The sequence below is a fragment of the Bacillus rossius genome, chromosome 5 (assembly GCF_032445375.1).
Source record: "Bacillus rossius redtenbacheri isolate Brsri chromosome 5, Brsri_v3, whole genome shotgun sequence".
Lineage (NCBI taxonomy): Eukaryota > Metazoa > Arthropoda > Insecta > Phasmatodea > Bacillidae > Bacillus > Bacillus rossius.
Window position 1 is genome coordinate 65,183,341 of NC_086333.1, and position 12,465 is coordinate 65,195,805.

General features: G+C 40.9%; 1 protein-coding gene across 4 annotated transcripts in view; it reads left to right on the forward strand.

The window, feature by feature from the left end:
• The window catches only part of LOC134531911 (transmembrane protein 198), a 329,748-nt gene that overhangs the window by 101,034 nt on the left and 216,249 nt on the right, over positions 1 to 12,465 (forward strand). The gene's annotated exons all lie outside the window — the stretch shown is intronic.

The following is a 12,465-nucleotide window of genomic DNA, read 5'->3' on the forward strand; positions in this document are numbered from 1 at the left end:
TTGTCAGCTATAATTTTTCATGGTGTAGTCGTGAACCCTTAATCCAAGCATTTTTGATTTCACCTTGTTACTAGCAGGGTAGGTACCTAATTGGAATGACTCCCCCACCAAATAATTACCTTTGGAAATAAGTAGGGACCGGAAAAATTCGCGGGTTCAATGACCTGTAGGATGAACTCCATAGTTCTACGTACACTCGGTCAAATGCCACCCACTCATTGGCTGCTGACTTGTGAGACGTCCCAACGTAGCAGCCTGTGATTCGATAAAGCTTTGGTTGGGTGTTTCTCATTGGCTCAGAGTCATCCAGGTGAGTTGCGAGCCAATAGCAGAGGCAACGCTGAGGTATAACTGTTTGTATTTTAGCCTATCGCGAAATGAACTCGCGAATTTTTCCGGTCTCTAGAAATAAGTAAGTTGCCTGTCCCTGGTATTGTCCGCCTGAGGTTTTTGAAATTTTAAATTCAACTCATGCGACCAACAATAAGATACCTACATAGTTGTGTGCAGACCTGAAGCTGGTCTGTGGAAGACGTACCATGGCCGTGTTGTAGTCGTGTGGAAGAGAGAGGCGCTTGTCTATGTAGGGCTGCACTTGCGGCGACGCTCTGGTCGGTAAACATCACCGTCCCAAATTGAAACACAAAAGCACCATCCCCCCCCCCCCCCCTCCCGGCTTCTTCTTCGAGAGGCCCGAGGGCCTGAAGGTGTGTCTGGCGGGGCCGCAGGGACTCAACAGCCCTCTCGTAATGGGGCGATAGGGCGGGCCGGATTAGAGGGAGGGTCGTGGTTAATAATACCGCGCGTGCCTTTCAGAGGGGAGGCGCACAAGCAGCGGCACCTTCGCCGGCGAATGTTCCTTTAGTCCGGGAAGAGGCTCAAACCTAAAAAAAATAATTGGTTGTCTGTAAAGTCGGTTTACGGACGATAGTTTAACGTGACAACGTCATAACAAAACATTGATGAAATGATTGCATACTTTTATGAATAAAATTGAATCATTTTTTTACTGAATTATCACTATTTTGTATGGATACAAAGAATGAGTGAAATGAAATCTACAATTTAATTGAAAAATTTTGCTTTTATTTGCACTCGTTAATTCAAATATGTTAATTACTTTAACGAACAGATTATTTTAACTATAACTTTTATACATGTTTGTTATTTAACTTCAAAATCTGTGTTATTCTGTTAAGGATAGGACGATGATAGGAAAAGTAGGAAACGAATGGGAGTGTTTGAAGTTTAATGTGCCTCGAAAAAGTCAGATCGATGGTTGTTCCAATCGAGTGGAAGAGAGATAGATGCGGCGCAAGCGTTCAATGAGCGTAACGGGACAATGAGTCATCCTTTTTTGTGCGTGCAGCCGGCGTTCATCGATTTATTAGACGTAGTTACGTCAAAAAAATTTTTTTGTCCAAAGCTGAATTTTTGTACAGTGTTATAGTCGACTATGCTTAATACCATACTGAAGTTTTACCGCCGTACACATTATGTTCATCACACCGAAAACATGCGTCTTACCTACTTACAGCAATCCGTTAAAATGTTTCTCATATACTCAGTTTATACCATTGACTACTTTCGATGACATCAAAATAATACGGAAACGTTATTCTACAAAAAAAAAAAACATTAAAAATATTTCAAAGTTAAGATGAAATAAAAATCGTTAGTTATTGGTGATTTTTTTTATCAGTCCTGGAAATTAAATTATCATTTACGTACAAATGAAGGGCTGACCGTGAAAATCGTCTTAGTAAAAGGTTTTTCCATATTACTTAAGCTTTTAAGCGGTATAATTGTAAAGAGTCTAGCGCAATTAGTAGAGTAGCCTAGGCGCCGGAGTGAGTAGTCCTGTGGCGCTACTCCGGTCGTAGCAGGCCTGCGCGTCGTGCGCTACTCGCGACCCTGGTGCCCGCTAAAATGGGGATCGTCGGGGAAGAGAAAAGGGGTGTCGAAAACTCACCAAAACAGGGTGTTGTCCTTGCGCTCGGGAGGGGTCCCGTCAGAATGCGCGCGAGATCCTGACCGAAACAAGCTCAGTGGACGCGGAAACACTCATAATTTAGATTTATTAAAATTTAGCAAAATATAAAAAGTTTCTTTAATGAAACACAGACTGACTAATTACTATCTAAAAACTTAGGGAAAACATCCCTTGACGAGACGACTACATCCTAGTTGGTGTGTCGATGGTGAATCTTGCGGAGTTTCTAGCCGAGAAACGAAATAGTCGCGCCAAGAAGTCCCTGGGGGTCCGGTGTGACGCTTAATTAAAACAGGCGCTTGATTTAGAAAGTAAGGGGGGATACTTCCGAAAGGTTCTGAAGACTTCCGAGTGAGGGATCGAGAAATACAGACTTCGATATCTCGACGTTGGTGTTAGTGCCTGATCGCAGCGCGATCTACTGGTGAGTGGCCGAACCGAGAAGAAGTCGACTCGTACATATCGCACGGGACTACTTCAAAAGCATGGGGCTTGTGGCGTAGACTGGTGGAGCGCTCTCGTGGCTCGGGAAAGAATGGCAGCCAGATGTTTGTTGCGTGAGTCGCCAGGGGGACAGGCTGAACTTGACAACCGCTCGGAGTAGTTGCTAATTTCGCTACTAGAGGTCAGGGGTGGTGCAATCGAACACTCGTGTCCAGACCTTGAGATAGGCCATCCCTGGCCGGGGTTAAGCACCGGTCAGTGCTCTGGGTGGTGATTCGTGGAAAAGAGGGTAGGGGGGAATGCTGGCTCGTGAGAAATGCCTTACCCGGAGTGCCTATACGTGGTCGGGAGCCCTGGAATCGTAGAACAGAGCATGACAATAAGTGCTCACCTCAGGTAAGCTCTGAGAAACTGGCTGCCCTGTGAAGCTGCAGCCACAAGCAGTCCTGATCACAGCGACAGGCCGTGTTTCAGTGACCAGACGTGCGCCGAAGCTAGGATAAGATGAGCCTGAAAGCTGGCCCTCGCAGAGGGTTGGCAAAAATCAGACACGGCACTGGGAACAAATTGGGAAACTAGCCTGACAAAGATTAAGTGGGAGTGTACAGTGAGTGGAAAAAAAAATTAAGATGTAGCTACAAAATTACTGCTAAAATAATAGTTTAAAAATTCAAATTTACAATTGTGCCAAAAAAATGCTAATTGGCAGCACAATAGAATGACTGCAAATATGCATGCCTCTAAGATAATTCCGTTATTGGTACACAGTTCGCCGGGAATACTCCTGGCCAATGATAAATCCTCGACTAAAGAAACACCGAATCACAGACTATCAGTTGAGACGTCTCACCAGTCGGCAGCTAATGGACATGTGACATTTGCCCGAGTATACAGTGTCTATCCTGGGGATCATTGAAAATGCGAATTTTTCCGGTCCCTTAACTATAGTCTATTGCTAAGAACATAAAAAACACACAGTAATGGTGTTGCTTCTTGAAGTTAAATTACAGCTACTTTTAATTTAACCGGTTTCAATCCAGGTACCAGTCATTTTGAACCTCTCTATGGACGTGAGGGTTGCATTCACGTCCGAAAGCTTAAAGTCGTCGGCGTTTCTAAGCAGATTATTTCAGACGTTAATTGGCTGTCTCGCGTGCTAACCCAGGCCGTATTCGTCGCTGCGGGCCAATTTTCGGGAGGCATTCATTAACTCCTCGACGAGTTGTGATTAAACTCTCAAATTAGTTCGGTTCCATTCACGACCAGAGGCGATTGTGGCACCGTTTAGATGCAGATTTAACGAGTCGGCGGGGCTAATGAGATGCTATTGAGAAGTAATCTTTGGTGCGTCAGAGACGGGAGAGAATTTACTCTACCCGTCTCTACGTAGTGACCACAGGCCGCGCCTGTCAGTAATACAATACTTTATAATTAATGGGGAGAAGTGGGCGCCGAAATGCATATTGCTTTCATCAGTGTTTCGACCAGACCTGTTTTGTATCGTTTAGTATTGGACATTCGCCTTCGTTAAGGCAGACATCACACATTAAGAGATTTTCAAAGGTCATAAATAGGGACCGGAAAAATTCGCGGGTTCAATGACCTGAAGGATGAACTTCATAGTTCTATGTACACTCGGTCAAATGTCACCCACTCATTGGCTGCTGTATTGTGAGACGTCCCAACGTAGCAGCCTGTGATTCGATAAAGCTTTGGTCGGGTGTTTCTCATTGGCCCAGCGTCATCCAGGTGAGTTGTGAGCCAATAGCAGAGGCAGCACTGAGGTATAATTATTTGTATTTTAGCCTATCGCGAAATGAATTTGCGAATTTTTCCTGTCTCTAGTCATAAATAGGGACTGGAACAAATCGCGGGTTCAATGGCCTCCAGGATAGACTCCACGATCCTCTGTATACTTGGGCAAACCACACCTGTTCATTGGATGCTGACTTGTGAGGCTTCTCAGCTGGGTAGATTCGATGCATTTTCGATTGAGGGTCTCTAATTGGCCCACAGTCCTCCAACCTAACAGTGAACTAGTAGCAGAAGCAGCACAAGAGACACAGTTATTTGAATTCTAGCCTATTACGAAATAAATCCGCGACTTTTTTTTCCGATGTCTAACCATAACGCAGTGTGTATCAAGAGGATTATTTCAGTTGTAGTCATTACCAAAAGTTAACTAAACACCAAACTATTTGTAGCAGCTACAGTCACTATTAACTTCAAGCATTCCATTAAAATTGAGATATTTTGCTTCAACGAAGCCAAATTTAGAAGAAGAAAACGATATACATAATAATAACCTAAAAACTTCTGAAACAAAGATGGCGTTTTTTGTTCCGATCCCTCCCTCATGATGATGTTTAATAAAGACAAAGTTGTTAAACTTTAAAACTAAACAAAGAAACATATTTGGACTATATTAAAGTGTATTATTTAATCTTTTTGGCATATTTATTTATTTATTTTAAACTAACACATCTAAGCATGCAAAGTATTCTTTTTTTCCGCTGTATTCAAATAAATATTTAAAAAAACTAGAATTTGGTCAGTTTTTATGAAAAAATATCGAAATAACTAAATAAGCATGGCTTATGATCACAAGCACTAAATGTTCAAACTATTATTATGTGCAGTAATAATTTTGCCCTTTTTATAACCGCATTACTACACAACTGTGCATTTAGTGTTACTAGTGCAGTATGCCAAAGAGTTGACAAGCCGACAGATAATCTGAAAACCATTCCGTTGAGTTAGTTTTAAAAGCGCAGGAGTAACGTTTTAGGAAATCGAGGAGTCGTCCGTACGTCAGGCGTAACGATGTCGGATCATAAATCACAGCTCTTCTGAAACACTTGTGTATACAAACTTATAAAGAATTACAGCAACCATCCTACGCAAAGGATACGCATAAATCACGTCGGACGTAGCTGTATTTACGACAGGAGGCACTAAACGTATTTTGGCTGATAATATCGTTTTGCCTCTGAGCATACAATCGCCCAACAAAATTTATTTTTAAAATTATCTTCTTCTATGAAAGGTTGTTAGCTTTGAATGATAGTTGATTTTTTTTTATATATTTTTTTTTTTTTTAGCTTAAGTTGTTAGGGGCAATTTTTATAGCGATGTTTTGCCAGCATAAATTCATTTTGTATACTAAAAAAGATCATGCATTTAAAAAGTTTAGAAATAAACCTAAAAAAAATTATAAAAAACTTTATTTTGTAGTTTATGTCCCTCGCTCGATCACACTCAGAGTCAAGTCAGCTTTTAGAATTAAATAAATGTTTATTAGGTTCAAGCTGCCCTGCGATTTAGTTCACGTGGAGTTCGTAATTCACACAGGATGTTTAGATAGAAAATATGGACAATTTTTTTTATTAATATATGTGCACTAAAGTTAAAGTTACATTAAAGCTTCTCTGTGAACTACTACTGGTTTTACATTCAAGAGCAGACATGCATACTTTAGTGAATCTGTAATTTGGAAATATATTACGGATACCTACATAACTAAAAAATCTACATTAGACTCTGGTTATTTCATTGAACTTTTTCATCCAACTTAGAAATTAATGAGTTAGTTTTCCTTCGCATGGCATTAGTTTATAAATCTTCAAATCAGTCGTTTTCTTTGAAACAGTTTGAGATATCACAATAAAATAATGACAGTTCAGAACTTGTTTGAATTTCAAGTAGGCAAATTATTGAGTTAAATCGTTTGGTAAAGACAGACTCTGCGCACGATCTCTGAAACCACGAGGGCGCACGCTAAGGGCGACATTGGCTCGCACATCACATGCCTATTCGCCTCTACGCGCCAGGCACCGAACTGATGCACAGTAGTCGCGTAGGCAACGCACCTCAGTGGGAATTGAGAGGTGACGCTATTATGCAATGCTGGAATGTCATGGAAAAATTCTTCATGGACTTCCCTATACCACTTAGAATAATGTATTAATAATTTTTCATAACTAAAATCGACCATAAAAACACCCGTTTTAGCCTTTTTCACTGTCCAAAAAAAAAAAAAAAAAAACCTTAAAGACGAAACCATGAAATGAAACTTGTATGGACAAATGCAATGGCTCTTAAGTACTTTCGTAACATGTCACTTTTAATCAATCTTGAGCGGTTTGTAAATGGCGCGATAACACCCTGAGCTATGCACGTTGTAAGACCCAGCCAGGCAAAAATTATTAAATAATTCGACAATCACAGACGGGCCATATTTAAGTATATTGATTGATGGTAGTAAAACTACAACACCATTATCATATTTTTAAAATCAAAATTGAACTCTTAAGAAGAAATTAACGGAGTATAGAAACGAAAATTCTCAAGTTAGTATTCAGTACTACCTCGTGAATAATTCAGAACTTCTCTCAGACATACTTACCTGTTACATAGCTTTATTTTTTAGGTGATAATAATTTCACAATTTTTTAAAAATTAAAATTTTTTTTCCTGATATTTATGCATCAGTAACCAAAGAAAGGAAACTTTTTTCCCGTAGCATGAAAATATTTAGAATTATGTAGTTTGTAAGCCACGTAGCGTAGGGGAGGGAGTGTGAAATTTAGAACAATACATTTTAGTTCAATAAAGTATAGTAAAGGTTGCATTTTTAGTTTATGAAAAAAAAATTACTGTTAAATGCTACGTAAATAAATACGAAATAATATGCCAAAAATATTGTTTGTAATGCATATTGGCGGATTTGTTTAAAAAGTGACATATTCGGTTTGAGCGTGGTTCTTTAACCAACCGGTATAAGTCCAGAAAAATAAAATTAAAATGTAATTTTAAAATCATATCAGTTTATCCCGAAAAATAAATGTTTAGCTACTGACCCACTTCGTAGCGCGGCAGGTTGAATCGCTGACTCTGGTTCGAATCGCGGGGTAAAGCATGAATGTGTGCAGCGTTTTCATTTGTAATATTATGCTAAGCTTAAAATGTTAAGTCGTCCCCAGAATAACTTAAATAAACACACACACACACACACACACACAGGAGGTTCATAGTTAATTGTAACTAACTTGGCGAAGAAAAAACTTGCGAAGAATCATGCAGTGTCCGACTGTATACTTTAACCATCGAGTGCTCGTGTTCGTTGCACTTTTCGTTACGCTTTACGTAGTCCTCGCCTCGACTACTGTCTGTAAATATTGTTTCTTTAAAAAAAAAAAATAGATTCGGTAAGGTGGGACAATGAATTCCCTTGCACGAGCGTGGCAACAGTGGAAGGGTTGAAGGTGGGTGGGTTTGCCCCCTCCCCCCCCCCCCCCCCTCCATTACTCGCGACAAGCCACCCGGCAGGACCCGCGTGCAGACACGCTGAATCGATCCTGGGGCGCTTCATCCTCCCCTTCCCCCCCTCCCCAAAACTCCAACCCCCCCCCCCCCCCACCCCTCCACGCATGAAAAACAACCCCGGCCGGGGGAAACGGCAGCCAGCCGCCTCCGCCACCCAGTTTCCTCCCTTCAACCCCCTCGTCGGATATCGACGCCCGTCTCCGGGGGCGCCCCCCGCCCCGCCGGCGGTGACGTCACGGCCAGGCAGCGCGCCGTGACGTCACGGGAACTGCCTCCCCTCCCGGCCATGCGTTGTCGGTCCTTGAACCCAGAAGCCAGGGAAGGTGTCCTCAGGAGTTGGGCTGCGAAATAGAAAACAAGTTTGAATTCTAACAGCTATGTGATGGTAGAAATAGTTGTAACATATATCTACTGTTTAACTGGTAATAGGACTTTTTCTAAATCATTATTTTGGACATACGCCATTAATAGTTTGCACAGTATGTCAGAGAAACCGGTTCCTCTAGTTTTATCTGACATACAATGCTAACTAGTAATGGCGTATGTCCGAAATTACTACTACTACTACTACTACTACTAGGTACTAATACTACTGCTACTACTATTAATAGCAATAATAAACATAATAATAAAAATGCTAAAGTGTGTTTGTCTGTTTTTCCGTCTTTCACATAGCAACGAAGTAACGGATCGACATGATCCTTTATGGGCAGGAAAGTGACATAGGCTACATATACATAATTAAGAAATTCCATCCCAAAGGTAGTGAGTAAAAAAAAGGGTGGATTCAGTTTTATAACATACAATCATAGGAGGTAGGTCATAGACACACTGAGTTTGTTTCATTTCTCTATGTCCGCCTCACAGTCATATAGTAATATCTGGAAACTTCCTGTCGTTCTCCCTTGGCGAAAATAATTCGCTTAGAGAAGCTCGCGGCTGCTAGTAAACTGAAAGCGCTAACAGTTTAGTTTTAAAATTCTTCAGTAGATGGCGTTGCCTTGAATTTGTAACGCGCTATCGTTTGGTGCGTCCGTCACGTCTTGCTTAGAGATTACCTGCCTTCCCACAAAATGAAGCTGAAGATTTATGTCCAGACTTTGCTGATGCGTAGCCTTGATGGACCAACATTGTGCAATCAATAGGACTTTAAAGTCAAAATTGCCCGTTTTTCAAGCGTATGTCCTACAGACTCGAAACTCGGTAGTGACATTGAATATATTTGATGTATATTCAATGGTATTGATGTTCCTTATATTATGATGTGTTTAGCCCGGGCAGCGCCAGGTTCTTCAGCTAGTAATCATATAAGTATGTCTTCCCCGTTGCAAGAAACATTCAAATAATGTGTTAAATCAACAGTTGAATGAACAATTAAATATTCTAAGCGAATCTTCTTTAACACCGGTTAGGTAAGTTGAGGCGATGACTCATCAGAGCTTAACTAAGAAAAAAAAAGTGTAACGCTCAGAGGGTAGTGAGAAGTGCAACGCGAATGTTAGTAGAGTGTTTTAGCGATCAAATATCTTGCCGAAAACACTGATTGCAGCAGCACTCGAAGACATGTTTGAAATTTGCATATTAGAAGACTTGCATACTTGTATATTTTTGCTAAAGACCTGAACAATTCTCGGATTCATTTCGCAATAATTTAAAATTCAAACATGTGCATCTCTAAGCTGCTTCTGCTATTGGCACACATTATATTGGGAAGAAACTTGGCCAAATGAGCATTAAATCATCCTAAGAAATATAAAATCACAGGTTATCCAGTTGAGGCGTTTCACCATAAACATGTAACTAGTGTGTCATTATGCAAAGGACTGTGTAGTCTATCCTACAGGTAAGTGAAAGCGCAAAGTTTTCCAGTCCCTAATACTTGCTCATTCGCATACTTACACATTCGGGTACATGCACATATTTCTGTACACTCGCCTGAAAGCTTGTATACTTGACACTGACACACGTGTTTTAAATGTTAGTGTGCCCTTGAACATTTCCTATCCTTGTTATCTGTGAGGTTTCAATTCTTACTGGTCATGCACTAATTTTTTTAAATGATTATTTCACAGTTCGGTGCATAAAAGTATACCAAAATCAACAAAATAATTTTAATAAGGGTAATCCTTGTATTGTTATAAATACCTATTAAATCTCCGAAAAGTTCTTCACCGATTGCTTTGAAATTTTGACACGAAGTTATATTAGCATACGCATGTGTTGTTATATACCTCTGCCACATCTGTGATAGATAATATACATATAAAAATATAGATAGGTAAACATATATTTTCAATATTTTCATTGCTACCTATAGATATATGTATATAGAGGAGAGAGATAGGTATAGGTGAAAATTTAGATATAGAGAGGTATAAAGAGAGATAACATGATATAGATAGGTAGATATATATGTATATAGAGATATAGAGAGATATAGATTTATAGAGAGTGATATAGATATGATTTCTATATGTGTACCTACTTCAAACAAATTACAAAAAAAAAATATAGGCATTGCAACACATGCCGGACATTCGCTAGTTTACAATAAAAATGTTCTTCAATGTTGTTCAACTTCAACTTCAAAGTCATATACCAGTATTGGGTATCACTTTAGGTCATAAGTCACTTATAGGTTTTCAACTTATTTTATCGTGACGAACCTGCAGCCGAAATTAGTCGGTCGAATTCAGACTCATTCTGTATATTTACTTAAAAACAAACACACACGTCTTGTTCACTTTGATGATTGGAATACAGAGCTGGTGAGACACTAAGCCGGTTACAAACAAGGCTAAGTAGTGGTTACCCAAGAACATGCAACCCACCAAATGGTTTTGACGTCATTATCGATCAATGAGTAGGGACTGGAAAAATTCGCGGTTTCAATGACCACTAGGAAAGACCCCACGATTCTCTATGTACTCGGGCAACTATCACCTGGTCATTGGCTACCGACTCGGGACTCCTGTTTACTGCGATTCTTATGATTCGATACTTCTTTTGTTGAGTGTTTGCCATTGGCTCAGAGTCCTTCAGGTAAATTGCGGTCCAATCACCTGACGCAGCATTAAGCTAAACGAGTTTAGATTCCAGCCTGTCTCGAAAGGAATCCGCGAATTTTTCCGGGCTCTATCAATGAGCATCTAAGTAAAAGCCTTAATTGCTATTATGGGTAAGTTGAGTCTATCCTGGAGTGATACGAACCCGCTGAACTATCGCAGCTCCGTCCGTAATACATAGAGACCTGCAAAATTCGCGGATTCATTCGGTGATAGGCTAGAATTCAAACACATATACCGCTTAGATAAATTTTGCTATTGGCTTGCTGTTCATCTGGACGAATCTCAACCAGTTATAAACCCTCAACCAAAGAAGGATCGAATCACAGACGAACTAGCTGAGACGACATAAAGTCGGCAGCCAGTGAACTTGCGTTATTTGCCCGAGTGTGCAGGGGTATGTGCAGTCTATCCTGAAGGCAATCGAAACCGCGAATTTTGCAGGTCTCTAGTAATACAACGTCCGTAATCGCTCTCCCGATCGTGCACGAGAATTGTCCTCAGAGGCAAGTGCGGCTAGTGATCGCCGCACCCAGTGTAATCGTTCCTTCTAGCGCAGGTGAAGGGAAGTCGGGCTTAGGTGTCTGGTGTGTCCCTCTGCGCTTTCTAACGTCCGTATCCGTTGGAACGCGCGGGAACAGGTGCAAAAGTGGCCATTCCTTTTATGGGCAGGAGAGAACTGTTTTTTTTTTTTTTTGTGGGAAGTGTGCGCGCGGCTGAATACTACTTATTCATCGACCCCGAGTCCGGCCCTCGAATAACCAGCGTTCGCGCATCTTACGATTTCTGTTGTTTTAAAGGTAGAAAGCAGGTTAGGTCAGGTCTGTCACATAAATGAACATTAATAATTTCGCAAGTTATACTTCTTTATGACACGTGGAGGGTATGTTAGGTTAGGTTAGCAACACTGAAAAAATCTAAAAAAAAAATTTAAAAAAAATGAAAAGGTCTGAAATCACCAGGAGCACACAGAATCTCACTGTTTGCTTTCAAATAATTTCCTCTGTTTGGTGGGAATGATATATTTTTGTATTTAGGAATTTCTAAGTGGGGGGGGGGGGGGACGAGGAAGTGGACATAACCACCTTATCTCAACCCCTCCCCCTTTTTTATTGCGTTCGCTCTTGGAAATCACGTAATATACTTTAAAAAAAAAGTTCCGACCGCGAAGTTGCACAAGCGAGCGGGTTAACTTCGGTCATGTTCGGAGGAATGATCGAGGCTCAGTGAATCGTAGACTTCCCGTGCGCGCGCGCGCGCGCCTGCTAAAGTAAAAGCTACGAAAGCAGCGGGAATAAAAAGGGGGGAAAAGGGGGTGGGAAGGACAGGTGGAATATAACGGTCTCACGGAACACGCACGTGTGTGCGAGTCACGCAAGTCACCGCCGTCACGATATGCAGGCTGCCCCTTTCCCCAATTTTTTTTCTTTCTTTTTTATTTTTTCTTTTCTTTCCCAGCGGCCACTGCTGCTGAGTGTGTGACGCGGCAACTATGTCAGTGTGGCGCGTGAAGCTCGAATGAATATAGCCCGACGGACGCGTAAGAAGGACACGACGCGACAACGAAATATCGCATTATTGTGAACTTGCATTTTTTTTTTTTTACCGTGTGAAGAAACAGAAACAAACATATATATA